At 41.9% G+C, this 16,929-nt stretch overlaps 1 protein-coding gene across 5 annotated transcripts in view; it reads left to right on the top strand.

The window, feature by feature from the left end:
• The window catches only part of PHF21A (PHD finger protein 21A), a 251,601-nt gene that overhangs the window by 55,983 nt on the left and 178,689 nt on the right, over positions 1-16,929 (top strand). The gene's annotated exons all lie outside the window — the stretch shown is intronic.

The raw sequence follows: 16,929 nt of genomic DNA, 5'->3' as shown, positions 1-16,929 counted from the left end.
ACGATGAGTTCACGGCCCTTCCCTTCGGTCTCTCTATGCCCTCCCCCCCCCCCCCCCCCGAGTGTTCACCAAATGTATGGCAGTCGTGGCGGCCTTCCTTCGTCGACGGCGGTTGCAGGTGTACCTTTACCTCAACGACTGGCTTATCTGGGGGCGCACTAGAGAACAGGTACAGTCCCACCTTCGCTTGGTCATGGTCACGTTTCGTCGGTTACGCTTCCTTCTCAATGTGGCAAAGTTGACAGTAGAACCGACCCAGAGAATAGAATTCATCGGGGCAGTTCTGGACTCCGTGCAGGCTTGAGCCCTCCTGCCGGACGCTCGTTTCCAAACTATAGTGGGCCTCATCTGGAGCTTTCAGAGCTTTCCGACCTCGTCAGCAAGGAAAGGAAAGGAAACTGTTAGTTCTTCTTCAAGAGCTATCCCTGTGGGCGTTCACTGTGGGTGTGCACATGCTCTGTATGCTCAGGACCAGAAATTTTTCAATAGCTATGCCAGCTCATCTGAAGCTGTGCTTCCTAGTGCTTCCCTCTGAGGGCATAAATGCTGGTATGGACCGCCTGATCCCCATTTCTTTTTCTGTCACCCATGGTTGGGGATGGAACCTCCTGTGTCAGTTTCTTTTCTTTGGTGTTCATTTTAGTTGAGTCTGTAAATACTATAAAAAGTAGTCCTAGTTAGTTAGCAAAGTTTAGTGCTTGTTAGTTGGGGATGGGGTGGGGGTCTTCTCTTTCTAGTTCTCCCTTTTTCTTCAGTGCATCAATTATGCCCAAGTGCCAAAGCTTGCCTGGCATGCCCCTGGATTTTCCTAGTGATCATCTTCATGAAATTTGTGCTGCTTCAGGGAATTGCATGTCTCCCTCAAAGTGCAGTATCTGCCATGCCTTTCCTCCATGTATCAGACAAGCTTGTGATTTCAGGCTCCACAAGCACATTGTGGAGCTTTACACAAGGCCCTGTTAGGATCTGGGACCCCTCCCATTCTGCTTCCTCTCATCCAGAACCACCAGGCAGCACATTGCTGGTTTTTGGTACTGGTGGTTTTCAGTTCTCCCCCAAACACAAGAACTCCATGAAACAGAAACACGATACGGACCATGGCAAACTTTCCCACAAGAAGAGGAACAAATTCCTGCATAAGTCCTCCAAAAATATGCCTGCTTTGTCCCTTTCCCTGGCACTGCCAGAGATCTGTATCCCGGGATGAAAGCACTTGAAGCTTGTACAGCAAAGAAGACATTGATGGTACCAGGAGCTCACAGTGCCCAAAACTCCACATGGACAGACCATCAACAACTCCTTTGCCTCATATAGATAGGAGGGACTGTTCTCCCCTTCTCCAACACTACTGACCATGCACAGACTTCAGTCTCTAAGACAGAATTGATGGCCTGACAAAGCCCTGGACAGTTCACCTCAGGCAGGTCCTTGATATGCTTTCCTGGAGGATTTGGCTATCTATGCAAACCTGGAGTTCTTGATTTTCACAGAGCTGAAACTGTTGCAGGAGGTCCCTGCTCCATCAGTCTACCCAACATTTGCCGGTACCAAGGCTTAGCCAGGACCTGGAGGCTCAGGCTCGGTTTCTTTCCCACCTACTGCTCCTGCTTCTGATCAGATGGAACCAAATTCCATGATACCCCAACGATGAAACATGAGGAGGCCTCTTCATTGGACGAATATGATCCGGTACCAACCGGCTCTCCAGTTAGCTGATGGAGGATTAACAGTCCAGGCAGGGCTTTCAGATCAACTCTACCTCCCTGCCCTTGTTAACAGCAATTCTGGCCCAGGGACCAGTGGTGCCCACCATGGGAGCCACCTCTGTTCCACTATATCCATTGCATCAACCTTATTGGACCCCCTGGAATATACTTCTGGGCATCTGAATGTTAGGATCCTGAGTTCTGCACCTAGGAATGGTCACCACCAAGCAAAAGAAGCACAGTCTTCATGGCAGCAGTTGATGGAGTACCGACAGTACCAGTAGTATTCTTTGTCCTTTTCAGATGAAACAGTATCATCAGCCTCTCCCTCTTCTCCAGACAATTTTGATCCGTACTAGGACCTTCTCTGAAGGATTGCAAACACTTTCTCCAAAGTTCTCTGGAGGAGGTCCAGGATTTAACTCTCAAGATCCTAGACATACTTCAGCCTATGGATCCATCTAAAGTAAAATTCTCCCAATTAATGAGGCTATCACGGAACCTGCCAGAGTAGTCTGGCGTACGCCTGTGCCCTACCCCAAGAGTGGACTGAGAAACCTTGATTAAACTAGCTAGAGACATAAAGGGTAACAAGAAAACATTCTACAAATACATTTAGAAGCAAGAGGAAGACGAAGGACAGGGTAAGCCCATTACTCATTTGGGTGGGGGGAGGAGAAACATAATAATGGAAAATGTGGAAACAGCAGAAGTTGCTAAATGCCTTTTTTTTTTTTTTGTTTAATTTTACACCAGAAAGGATAGTAGCAATTGGACATCTAACATAGTGAATGCCTGTGGAAAATGAGGTAGGATCTGAGGCTAAAAATAGGGAAAGAACAAGTTAAAAATTACTTAGACAAGTTAGATGTCTTAAAGATGTATTTCATCAAGCCCTGACAACCTAGAATACTCAAGGAGCTGACTGATGAGATATCGAGCCATTAGCAATTATCTTTGAAAAGTCCTGGATGACGGGAGAGATTCCAGAGGACTAGAAGAGGGGAAATATGGTGCCAATCTATAAAAAGGAGAACAAGGACAACCCAGGGAATTACAGACCAGTCAGCTTAACTTCAGTACCTGGAAAGATAATAGAGCAAATAATAAAGCAATCAATTTGCAAACACCTAGAAGATAGTAAGGTGACAAGTAACAGTCAGCATGGATTTGTCAAGATTAAATTGTGTCAAATCCTGTCAATGAAAGCTCACAAGCCTGGTGGATAGGAGAGAAGCGGTAGACCTGGTATATCTTGACTTTAGTAAGGCTTTTGATTCTGTCTCGCATGACCTTCTCATAAACAAATTAGGAAAGTACAGCCTAGCTGGAGCTACTGTAAGGTGGGTGCATAACTGGTTGGCAAATTGTTCCCAGAGAGTAGCTATCAGTGGTTCACAGTCAAGCTGGAAGGGTGTATCCAGTGGGGTCCTGCAGGGATCGGTCCTGGATTCTGTTCTATTCAATATCTTCATAAATGATTTAGATAATGGCATAGAGAGTACACTTATAAATTTTGCAGATGATGCCAACCTGGGAGGGGTTGCAAGTGATTTTTGGAGGATAGGATTAAAATTCAGAATGATGTGGACAAACTGGACAAATGGTCTGAAGTAAATAGGATGAAATTCAATAAGGACAAATGCAAAGTACTCGACTTAGGAGGGAACAATCAGTTGCACACAAACAAAAAGGGAAATGACTGCCTAGGAGGGAGTACTGTGGAAAGGGATCTGGGGATTATAGTGGATCATAAGCTAAATATGAGTCAGTGTAACGCTGTTCCACAAAAAGTGAATATCATTCTGGGATGTATCAGCAGGAGTGTTGTAAGCAGTTCTTTCACTCTTTTCCATGCTGATAGGGTCTCAACTGGAGTACTGTGTCCATTTCTGGGCACCACATTTTAGGAAAGATTGGAGAAAGTCCAGAGGAGAGCAACAAAAATGAGTAAAGGTCTGGAAAACATGACCTATGAGGAAAGATAGAAAAAATTGGGTTTGTTTAGTCTGGAGAAGAAAAGACTGATAGGGGATATAACTTATCAAGTAAGTTCATAAAAGATTGTTACAAAGCGGAGAGTGAAAAATTGTTCTCCTTAATATCTGAGGCTGGGACAAGAAGCAATGGGCTTAAATTGCAGTAGGGGCAGTTTAGGTTGGACAATAAGAAAAACTCTCTGTCACGGTGATTAAGCACTGAAACAAATTGCCTTGGGAGGTTGTGGAATCTCTGTCACTGGAGGTTTTAAAGAACAGGTTAGACAAATGTCAGAAATAGTCTAGTTATTACATAGCCCTGCCTTGAGTGCAGGGGGCTGGACTAGATGACCTACTGAAGTCCCTTCTAGTCCTACACTTCTGATTCTGTGATGACATGTGATGTCCAGTTTGAACAATGTACATGGCAGAGGGGCATTGCTGTCACAGGATGGCATATATCACATTGGTAGATGTGCAGGTGAACGAGCCTCTGATAGTGTGGCTGATGTGATTTAGGCCCTATGATGATGTCCCCTGAATAGATATGTGGACACAGTTGGCAACGGGCTTTGTTGCAAGGATAGGTTCCTGGGTTAGTGGTTCTGTTGTGTGATGTGTGGTAGCTGGTGAGTATTTGCTTCAGGTTGGGGGGCTGTCTCCCAAGATCTGTGAGAGTGATGGGTTGTCCTTCAGGATAGGTTGTAGATCCTTGATGATGTGTTGGAGAGGTTTTAGTTGGGGGCTGAAGGTGATGGCTTGCGGCTTTCTGTTATTTTCTTTGTTGGACCTGTCCTGTAGTAGATGACTTCTGGGCACTCTACTGGCTCTGTCAGTCTGTTTCTTCACTTCAGCAGGTAGGTATTGTAGTTGTAAGAATGCTTGATAAAGATCTTGTAGGTGTTTGTCTCTGTCTGAGGGGTTGGAGCAAATGCGGTTGTATCGTAGAGCTTGGCTGTAGACGATGGATCATATGGTGTGGTCGTGGATGAAAGCTGGAGGCATGTAGGTAGAAATAGTGGTCAGTAGGTTTCCAGTGTAGGGTGGTGTTTATGTGACCATCGCTTACTAGCACTGTAGTGTCCAGGAAGTGGATCCCTTGTGTGGACTGGTCCAGGCTGACGGTGATGGTGGGATGGAAATTGTTGAAATCATGGTGGAATTCCTCAAGAGCTTCTTTTCCATGGGTCCAGATGATGAAGATGTCCTCAGTGTAGCGCAAGTAGAGTAGGGGCATTAGGGGACGAGAGCTGAGGAAGCATTGTTCTAAGTCAGCCATAAAAATGTTGGCATACTGTGGGGCCATGCGGGTATCCATAGCAGTGCCGCTGATTTGAAGGTATACATTGTCCCCAAGTAAGTCACAAAGTTCAGCCACCAGGTTTGCTGTGACATTATTGGGGATACTGTTCCTGATGGCTTGTAGTCCATCTTTGTGTGGAATGTTGGTGTAAAAGGCTTCTACATCTAGTGGCCAGGATGGTGTTTTCAGGAAGATCACTGATGGATTGTAGTTTCCTCAGGAAATCAGTGGTGTCTCGAAGATAGCTGGGAGTGCTGGTAGCATAGGGCCTGAGGAGGGAGTCTGCATTGCCAGACAATCCTGCTGTCAGGGTGCCAATGCCTGAGATGATGGGGCGTCCAGGATTTCCAGGTTTATGGATCTTGGTAGATAGAATACCCCAGGTCGGAGTTCCAGGGGTGTGTCTGTGCGGATTTGTTCTTGTGCTTTTTCAGGGAATTTCTTGAGCAAATGGTGTAGTTTCTTTTGGCAACCCTCAGTGGGATCAGAGGGTAATGGCTTATAGAAAGTGATTTTGGATCTTGTTCATATTCCGACCTATTTATGATGATGACAGCACCTCCTTTGTCAGCCTTTTTGATTATGATGTCAGAGTTGTTTCTGAGGCTGTGGATGGCATTGTGTTCTGCACGGCTGAGGTTATGGGGCAAGTGATGCTGCTTTTCCACAATTTCAGCCCGGGCATGTCGGCGGAAGCACTCTGTGTAGAAGTCCAGTCTGTTGTTTCGACCTTCAGGAGGAGTCCACCCAGAATCCTTCTTTTTGTAGTGTTGGTAGGAAGGTCTCTGTGGATTAGTATGTTGTTCAGAGGTGTGCTGGAAATATTCCTTGAGTCGGAGACGTCGAAAATAGGATTCTAGGTCACCACAGAACTGTATCATGTTCGTGGGGGTGGAGGGGCAGAAGGAGAGGCCCCGAGATAGGACAGATTCTTCTGCTGGGCTAGGAGTATAGTTGGATAGATTAACAATATTGCTGGGTGGGTTAAGGGAACCACTGTTGTGGCCTCTTGTGGCATATAGTAGTTTAGAGAGTTTAGTGTCCTTTTTCTTTTGTAGAGAAGCAAAGTGTGTGTTGTAAATGGCTTGTCTAGTTTTTGTAAAGTCCAGCCACGAGGAAGTTTGTGCTATACTCTTAGCTCTCTCTTTCAGACTTTCTAAGTGGATAACCTCTTGCATCTCCCTCTATGACATTATTAAAATCCCTCCTCCTCAAACTGTCAGGATCTGCAAATCTAAAGTAATATCAGTAGCTTCCTCACAGGGAATTGCCCCTCTTGGAGATTTGCGAAGGCACCACCTGGGGCTCTGTGCACATTTTCACCAGAGATTATGCACTGATCCAAACTTCAGTACAGATGCCTCCTTTTGGCTCAGTGATTCCCCACTCGGGTTCGGGTACAGCATACTTTCTCTCACCCTTGGGAGTCCCTCACAGTGAATACCCACAAGGGACAACCATTTGAAAAGAAAGAAAAGGCTACTTATCTTATAGTAACGGGAGTTCTTCAAGATGTGTGGTCCCTGTGAGTATTCACAACCTGCCCTCCTCCCCTGTAATCGGGTTATCCTGATTCGTGGTAGAGTCAAACTGGGGGGCAGTTGGTCTGTGCCACCGTTTATGCCCTTGGATGGAAGCATGAGGAGATGCATGGTGCAGGTGCAGACCAACGGACACTGCTATTGAAAGCACACAGTGCGGGCGCACCACACATCTTGAAGAACACCAGTTATTGTAAGGTAAATCTTCCTTTGAGGTTCCTTTTCACTACTTCTGTCAAAAGTCTATACTGCATCCCCTGTGAAAGTAATAGGAGATTTGGGAGCCTCAAATCCTTGTAAATCTTGGGGATGGATAGTTCAAAAACATACTGGGTATTCAGTGGGAGGCCCTGTATCTGTTCACTGTGGCCCAATGACAGCATGGCTCCTGCTTTAGTCCTGTTGCGAGAAAATCCTTTGCTGTTGGTTCCTGTGGATCCCTTTCTGGAACCTGGTCAATGTTAGTTTATGAGGTGAATAGTATTGTAGAAAAAGCTGCATCTCTCGTTCAACCTTCTTTCACACTGTGGAGCTTGGATTCCTGCAGAGCCAGTGTAGGTAGGAGTAATTGCCATTAGCACTCTCTTTTGTGGCTTCACCCCACTGCTTAGACCGACCTGCTTTTTGTCCTCTGCTCAGAAACAGATGGGAAGATATGATCCCCACCAGTACCCCACTGGTTCTGAAGTGTGGCTGAGTGCAACAGCGCGAGAAGAGAAAATACGAAATTTTGTTTGAAGTACAACTGTTTGATAAATGTTGTTGGCTGAACTTAAACAAAACTCTCTTGTGTTCCTTTCAGACTGTTTGGGTGCTTACAAGCATTTCAGAACTGGCTAGACTATTAAGCAAATTGAGTCAACTCTGTATCAGATTCCCTATCTGTAAAATGGGGATAATGATACTTACGTTCTTTGTAAAGCACTTACGAGATCCACAGATTAAATGCTATAAAAGGGCTGTCAAGTGATTAAAAAAATTAATTGCACTGTTAAACAATAGTAGAATATCATTTATTTAAATATTTTTGGATGTTTTCTACATTTTCAAATATATCTATTTCAATTACAAAACAGAATACAAAATGTACAGTGCTCACTTTATATTTTTTATTACAAATATTTGCACTGTAAAAAAACCAAAAGAAATAGTATATTTCAGTTCACCTAATACAAGTACTGAAAGTTGAACTTACAAATGTAGAATTATGTACAAAAATTACTATGTTCAAAAGTAAAACTTTAGAGCCTACAAGTCCACTCAGTCCTACTTCAGCCAATTGCTCAGACAAACAAGTTTGGTTACAATTTGCAGGAGATAATGCTGCCTCCTTCTTGTTTACAACATCACCTGAAAGTGAGAACAGAGGTTCGCATGGCACTTTTGTAGCTGGCGTTGCAAGATATTTACGTGCCAGATGTGCTAAAGATTCATATATCCCTTTATTCTTAAACCACCATTCCAGAGGACACGCGTACATGCTGATAACAGAAAATGTGGCAATGGCAGAGTTGCTTAATGACTTCTTTTTTTCGGTTTTCGCCAAGAAGGTTAGTGGCAATTGGACGTCTAAAATAGTGAATGCCAGTGAAAATGAGGTAGGATCAGAGTCTAAAATAGGGAAAGAACAAGTCAAAAATTACTTAGACAAGTTAGATGTCTTCAGATCAGTACGGCCTGATGAAATGCATCCTAGAATACTCAAGGAGCTGACTGAGGAGATATCTGAGCCATTAGCAATTATCTTTGAAAAGTCATGGAAGATGGGAGACATTCAAGAAGACTGGAGAAGGCCAATCTATAAAAAGGGAAATAAGGACAACGTGGGGACCCAACAAGGGGGTCGGTTCTGGGTCCAGTTCTATTCAAGATCTTCAGTGATTTAGATAATGGAATCGAGAGTACACTTATAAAGTTTGCAGTACTAACCTGGGAGGGGTTGTAAGTGCTTTGTAGGATAGGATTAAAATTCAAAATGATGTGGACAAACTGGAGAAATGGTCTGAAATAAATAGGGTAAAATTTAATAGGGACAAATGCAAAGTACTCCACTTAGGAAGGAATAATCAGTTGCAAACATCCAAATGGGAAATGAGTGCCTAGGAAGGATTACTGTGGAAAGGGATCTGGGGGTCATAGTGGATCACAAGCTAAATATGAGTCAACAGTGTAACGCTGTTTCAAAAAAAGTAAACATCATTCTGGGATGTATTAGCAGGAGTATTGTAAGCAAGACACAAGAAGTAATTCTTCTACTCTGCTCCTCACTGATTAGGCCTCAGCTGGAGTATTGTGTCTGTTTCTTGACACCACGTTTCAGGAAAGATGTGGACAAATTGGGGAAAGTCCAAAGAAAAGCAACAAAAATGATTAAAGGTCTAGGAAACGACCTATGAGGAAAGATTGAAAAAATTGGGTTTGTTTAGTCTGGAAAAGAGAAGACTGAGAGGGGACATAACCATTTTCAAGTACAGAAAAGGTTGTTACAAGGAGGATGTATCTGAGGATAGGACAAGAAGCAACGGGCTTAAAGTGCAACAAGGGCGGTTTAGGTTGGACATTAGGAAAAACTTCCTAACTGTCAGAGTGGTTAAGCACTGGCATAAGTTGCCTAAGGAGGTTGTGGAATCTCCATCATTGGAGACTTTTAAGAGCATGTTGGACAAACACCTGTGAGGGATTGTCTAGATAATACTTAGTCCTGCCTTGAGTGCAGAGGACTAGACTGACCTCTTGAGGCCCTTTCCAGTTCTGTGATTCTATGATGACTGGTTCTGCTTGATACCAATCCAAAGCAGAGCGGACCAACGCATGTTTATTTTCATCATCTGAGTCAGATGCCACCAGCAGAAGGTTGATTTTCTTTTTTGGTGGTACGGGTTCTGTAGTTTCTGCATCTGAATGTTGCTCTTTTAAGACTTCTGAAAGCATTCTCCACACTTCGTCCCTTCCAGATTTTGGAAGGCACTTCAGATTCTTAAACCTTGGGTCTAGTGCCGTATCTGTCCTTAGAAATCTCACATTGGTACATTCTTTGCATTTTGTCAAATCTGCTGTTTAAAGTGTTATTAAAACGAACATGTGCTGGGTCATCATCCAATACCGTTATAATATGAAATATATGGCAGAATGTGGGTAAAACAGAACAGGAGACATACAATACTGCTCCAAGCAGTTCAGTCACAAATTTAATTAACGCATTTATTTTTTTACCGAGCATTATCAGCATGGAAAAATGTCCTTGGAATGGTGGCCGAAGCATGAAGGGGCATATAAGTCCTTAGCAGATCTGGCATGTATATACCTTGCAACAGAGGCTACAAAAGTGCCATGTGAACACCTGTTCTCACTTTCTGGTGACATTGTAAATAAGAAGTGGGCAGCATTATCTCCTGTAAATGTAAACAAACTTGTTTGTCTTAGCAGTTGGCTGCACAAGAAGTAGGACTGAGTGGACCTGTAGGCGCCAAAGTTTTACATAACTCCCGTCAAAAACAAAACAATGCAACAAAAAATCTACATTTGTAAGTTTCTCTTCCATGATAAAGAGATTGCACTATAGTACGTGTATGAGGTGAACTGAAAAATACTATTTCTTTTATCATTTTGGCAGTGCCAAATATTTGTAAAGTGAGCACTGTACACTTTGTATTCTGTGTTATAATAGAAATCAATATATTTGAAAATGTAGAAAAAAATCCAAAAATATTTAATAAATTTAAATTAGCATTCTATTGTTTAACAATGAGATTAATCACGATTAATTTTTTTAATCACAGTTAATTTTTTTGAGTTAATTGCATGAGTTTACTGCGGTTAATTGGGAGCGCTATATATAAGTATTATTTTCATTACTAGTAATGCAAAGCATTTATACTGTGTAGCATTTTATATGTATTTTTAATTGTACTTTTAAAAAAGAAGAATTGGGAACTGCTTCAGGGATCCTCATTCCATTTCTTTGAGGAAAAAATAATAGTGCTACTATCTGACCAATACAGCAGCTAGGATGGTTCAAGAGGAAAAAAGTGGCAGTTTTAAACTGCTTCCTGTGGGTCTGGCTGACCTTTTCAGAACTGGTTTGTGCCCTTAACCAGTTCTGGTTATTTTTTTTCTTCTCTTTATAAAAATAAGCTGCTTAACACTCCCAGTTTCGCTTTGGCATTGAAAGTGAATTGAAAGGACTGTTGGACCAAAATCAGCTCTTTTTAAAGAGTAACTGGGGTTGTGAGATGAGGGAAAGCAGGAGAAAGGTCAAGAGTTTAGTGAACTTAAGAGGAAGAAAGGTAAGAGGAAGATGTTAATTTTCCTTGCTAGTTTCTCTTGCCCTGTGAGGTGAATGTTGGGCTTACCTAGAACTCCTTTTATATGGAATCTGATCCAAAGCCCTTTGAAATTTAAGGAGATGCTTAAAATCCCCCCCAAACTATAGGTGTTCATGTATTTATTTTGGGGGGAAAACGGAACCCCCCACCCCCCGTCAAATTGCAACACTCTGTGAAGCTGTGCATTAGTGAGAGACTGATGGAATTCTTGGTTGGCTTCGTCTTTGAACTCATGCCTGCCACAGTGCACCTGTGATGTGCACTAATTGCCAGTAATGCATACGCATGTATTGCTTATTTCAGAAGGAAAACAGTGGACTGCAAATGCTTGAATCTGAAAATTTGGATTTAGTATGACCCAGACGTTTTAGCTCCACATATGCATGTTACTGCATATACTAACACACATTTTAACCTTTATAAATAATTTGAACACATAGGTTGTTAAGGGTATTTTCAGAATAACTGAACTTTGCTTTTCATGCCCCACTAACACATTTGACAAATGAAAATTGGAACTGTCAGCCCCTCATTAATGGTAGTTATAATGTCTTTATATTTCCAGTGCTTTGTTATTTTTTTACACTCAATTTAAAGCATGTGTGTAAAACCTGATTTTACTTTTTCTGTAGAGTATTGTATTTGATAGCATAGTCTCTCAATTTTTCCTCTACTTTTCACCTTTTTTGTTTTAAACTGGTGTAAATCTGCAGTGTTTAATACTCTATTAGAATCACATAACCATAATATCGGGTTTCAGAGTAGCAGCCGTGTTAGTCTGTATTCGCAAAAAGAAAAGGAGTACTTGTGGCATCTTAGAGACTAACAAATTTATTTAAGCATAAGCTTTCATGAGCTACAGCTCACTTCATCGGATGCAACCATAATATGTGCTAGCTGCAATAACGGATAAGCCACTAGAGTTAAAGGCCTCAACATTCTCGGTATTAGTCCCTTTTTCATTTGTAAAAAAATTCCTCTTGGACAGAAGGTTGGAAAGCAATCTAAAAAGTGGAACTATTTTTTCTTGGCTTAAAAAGAAAAAATATTCCTTTCTAGATGAAAAAATGTAATACGTAAAATAGGGTAGAATATAAGTGAACTGTTTGCACCTCTGTAACTCAAAGGATTAATATTTTATTGCAGGATACTAGCTGTTTGTAGGTTTTCTCGTTGTTTAAAGAGTCGCTGATGAAAGAAATTATGGGTCAGATCTCTTTCTCCAGTGGTCGTACCCACAATAAAGGGTTTGGGGAGAGCAGATCTCCATGAGGAATCCCGTGCAGAGGTTTCCCTCATGTCATCCAGTTGGGGATATGTGGGATTGGCCTAATCACAGACGGTGGGGCCTGCTCTCAAGTCTGGTCGATTCCCTGAGGCCTGTGGAAGACCCTATGCCTCTGAGGCTCCTTACCTCAGCATTCACCCCCACACTTAGCTCCCAAGTACTGCGTTTCGATTGGCATTGCATCAGCAGCAATTTACCAGGACACAGGTCCTTCTGGAACCCTGGTGGGGTCTCTGAGGAAAGGGTAAGAGAACTTCGAGGTGTATTTTCTCATTTAAGGTTTGTAGCACAAGAGCTGGCAAATAATGTGTAGTTCCTCATCTAATTTCCACCTACTTGCCCATATGAATCACAAACCTGTGGAAGAATCTCTGTATGGGTGTGCCCGTCTCTTCAATATCAGATGCTGGGAGAGCCACACATGGATAGTCCTTCCATTCACAGTTCTAGGAGATAAGATCAGAGCTCCCCCCCCCCCCTTTTTTAAAAACACTTTACCTATAACTAATGACTGTTAAACTTAAAAAATGAATGAATTAAAATCTAATACTTATATTTTCACCATTTATATACTGAGTACTTTTTGTGATTTGCTTCGGTTTGGACAGCAAAACTAGACTAGTAAATTTCACTTTGTTCTTAATCAGTTTCATTTTCTTCCCAACCCTGGTTTGTTTACCATAGGCGAGTGGTTCTCAAAATCTGGGTCGGGACCCCATTTTAATGGGGTCACTAGGACTGGCTCAGACTTGTTGGGGTCTGGGGCTGTGGCCAAAGCCTGAGTCCCAGCCCCACCTTCTGGGACCGAAACCAAAGCCCAAGGACTTCAGCCCTGGGTGAGGGGGCTCAGGTTACAGACCCCTGCCTGGGGCTGAAGCTCTTGGGCTTTGGCTTTGGCCCCCTTACCTGGGACAGTAGGGCTCCGGATTTGGCCCTGCTATCTGGAGAAGCTGGGCTCAGGCTTTGGTCCTGACTCCTGGGGTTGTGTAATAATTTTTGTTGTCAGGAGTGGGTTGCAGTACAATGAAGTTTGAGAACCCCTGCCATAGACAGAGAGAGTTAAAATAAGACTCATTAACTTTATTAATAATCAGCATGGATTGATTTAAATCAGTGATTTAAATCACAGATTTTAATAATGATTTAGAACAGCAAGCAGGAAACTTTGATTGAAATCAGATTTTAATCTTGCTTTGTATTTGTACTGCAGTTATTTTATTCAAGAGAGGTTAATTTTCACTGGTTGCTCACCATTACAACATGCTGATTTGCAATTAAATGTAGCCGTTACACTAAATTTGGTGCTGCTTTTTGAAAACTAGGAGGCTACAGTATATTTACACAAGTTTATTTAAGCAACTTTAGAGTTTAACATACATTTATTCAGATTCCTAATTTTTACGTTTTTGATTGTTAGAAAGTGGTGCATTTCTTGTTTACTAGAGAGTGAGTGTGTGTGTGAAAGAGAGAGAGAGATTGTGTCAAGCTGTATTTGGATGGAAATTCTAATGCAACTAAAAATGCACTAAAACTTAATTTTTTTAATTCATTAAAAGTTCTGCCTTAAATGTGCTGAATAAATAAACTTTTTGATAAGAAAAAAAATAAAAAAATTGTGCATTTAAAACTATAATTGATTTATTGAACAAAGCATTATCTATAGTTAGTGAATTGAATTGATTGTTTAGTGTCACCATGTCTTCTGGATTTTAGAGCTAGTAAATCTCATTCCATCATCCTATTTTTTACTCATGGATTGGAAGCGGAAAACAAGCTTTCATGCTTTTCAGCTTCTAATTGGTGTCTTAACTTCGAATGAACTAGTCATTGAACTGAACTAGTTAAGATGGCATGAAGAAAATATTTTCTCTGCGCTTTCAGAAGAGGCTACTGTTGTCTTAAACTGGTTTAGCACTTCAACAAACTCTGGTCCCAAGTACCATGACTACCACTAGTTCAGTGGTTTGACTTTCTTCAAAACTTCAGCCATAAACCTGTACCACTTGAATATTATTTTTTAATATAATTTTAAATGGTCTTAATAGATTATAGAGAGACAAAGTGGGTGAGGTAATAACTTCTGTCGGACCAAATTCTGTTGGTGAGATACAAGCTTTTGAGCTTACACAGTGCTATTCTTCCAATAAAAGCTGTTACCTCACCCACCTTGTCTCTCTAATATCTTGGTCCTGACATGGCTGCTACAACACTGCATTCATTAATGTATTATAGTAAATTTAGACCTTAACATAGGCTGTCATAATTTCAAATTTAATTTTAAATAGGTTTATTTTTTAAAATAGACCTGTATTTAATTTAATTCGAATATCCAGTTTAAATTAAAAAGTTCAAATTTTTTATTTAAAAAATATCACCCTATTAATAGTTCTTGGGTGTTTTTGAAAGCTAAAATGTATGATCTAAGCTAAATTGGCAGTATCCCTTTAAAAAATTCCATTATGAAGGTTTTCTACTTTAAAAAAAAATTAAAAATATCCTAGCTATATTAATATCCTAGAATTCTGTAGTGTGTAACACCTGATGCATCAATAATGGCTACAGAGATTGGATACATAATGAGTTCTGAAGATTTTTAGAGTAAATATTTTTTAAAAACTTAAAAAACCCACAAAAAACATGTAATTTTAAGATTGAGAGTCCTTCATTGTGTCTAAGCATGAGAAGATGATCAAGAACTCCTAATCCTGGCTCAGAACTAGATACTTTGCATTGTTTTGGAAGTAACCTCCCCTCTGTATCTCATTTCCCCCCCTTTAAAAATATGGGTAATGTTTACCTACTTCACAGTTACTGTGAGGATTAATTCGTGTTTTGTAAAGTGCTTTGAAGATGGTAAGTAGTAGTATTGGTTTTTTTAATGTCACCAAGTTCTGCTCAGTCACTGCAAAGGGTTTCAACATTAATATATTCACAGCTCATTGTGCTTCTGCAAAACTGCTTTGGGTTATTTTATTTGGAAAACACTAATTATCTTAATATATACCTCCTTCAATTCTTTACAAATTTTGGGTCATAGACTTGCACTGAAATGCATCCACATCTGGGGTGGACAGAGTCACCTGTTTTAACAGCATGCATCACCACAACAAGATATTTTAGGACAGTGTAGCAGCAGCACCACACTCCCCTTGTTCCTTTTGGCCTGCTTTCTGGGTCTTCCTCTGTTTCCCTCTTAGTCCCCACAATAGCCTTGCAAGTGACAGGCTTACCTTCTTTCAGGGAGACATTGGGGGGCCACTCATGAATTCCTGGAATACTGGTAGGGTTGCCAATTTTGGGTGGAGGTATTCCTGGAGGTTTCATCACATGACACAATCTCTAATTAAAGATTAATATGTAATTCCTGGAGACACCAGGGCAATCATGGTGGGTTGGCAACCCTAAATACTGGACATTCCAGTACTTCCGGGAATGGCAAGTGCCTACCCCTGCCACCATAACCTTGGACACACAGTATGTGTGAGGTCATGTCACGTGGGAGTGGGGTGGCACTCTCTTAAAAATGGCTCCCCCCATGCAGCGTGATCTTGGATGCAAGTGTATGAGGTCACGCTACGTGGGGATGTTGTTTTTAAGACCTTGTGTGCAAGGTCACGGTGGTGGGGGTGGAGCAGCATGCTCTTCAAAATGGTGTCCGAAGTCTGTTACCAGCAAAAATCACATCTGAGTACTGGAAGAGGACAAACCCTAGAAAAGCTGGACTGTCCATTTTAATACCAGATGAGTGGCCTGCCTAGGGATGTTCTGTCAAGTAGCAGTCTCTAGTCTAAAGAAAACATATAAAAACAAAAGGGTCTTCTGTTCTTCCTGGGCTACCCTTCTGCCCTGCTCTGAGAGCTGACCCTCAGAACTTTCCTCCTGGAGTCTCTGCTCCTAAGTGAGCTGATGACCCTCAGGGCTTCTTTCCTGGAGTCTTTCCCCCAGTCTGGGTCTGTACTTCCAATCTACTTCCAAGTCATCTGCCTGGGGATTGGCCTTTTTCTGGTTCTGCTACAGGAGCCTGCTTCTCCCCTGATGCCCTCCTTCAATCAGAGCCCTCATAAGAGGCAATCTCCTTTCTGCAGCTTTCTCTTCAACTGAGCTCTCCCAGCCCTTTATGGAAATTGCCCAACTCTTCCCTCCCTGTCTGGGTGTGATAATTGAATGGAGTCACCTGATACCAGATGATCAGGGTTATCTGTGGGGAGAGGTAGTCGATCCATCACAGGCCAGGCTGAGCCAATCTCCATTTAGAGGGCCAGCCAGCCTGTGTCAGACAGGAAGAGAATATGAATATCCTATTCATTTGAGACTGTGGCTTTGCCTACGCACGGGAATAACCCTGATTCAGTAATTGGTGGCCTGTAACCAGTGGAGTTGTGCTGGTGCTGACCCCTAAGGGTAGAAAAGGGTAGGAGCCTGCTTCTCCCCTGCTGCCCTCCTCCAATCAAAGCCCTTTCTGCAGCTCTCCCCCTAACTGTGCTCTCCCAGCCCTTTATGGAAATTGCCCAACTCTTTTTGTGTGTTTTTCATCAATTGAGGTAACCTGGGTTTACCTCTGCTTGAAACTCTAGTGAGCTTAGTTAATGCCGTACTCATCTTGTTCTCATTAACACTGGTGCAGTGCAACAGAGTACTGAATCGGGGCTATTCCCATGTGTACATAAGGTGTGTGTGGATTATTAAGATTGACAGATTGTCATGGGAAGATATGTTTTAATCCCATATGTGCAGCACTGTGAATATACATTGTGTTCTAGTTTAATATGTAAGTTATTAGAGCGTTT

Source organism: Lepidochelys olivacea, assembly GCF_965140295.1.
Source record: "Lepidochelys olivacea isolate rLepOli2 genome assembly, chromosome: 6".
Classification (NCBI taxonomy): domain Eukaryota; kingdom Metazoa; phylum Chordata; order Testudines; family Cheloniidae; genus Lepidochelys; species Lepidochelys olivacea.
The sequence above is the reverse complement of the archived record's forward strand: the minus strand, read 5'-3'. Positions and strand labels throughout refer to the sequence as shown.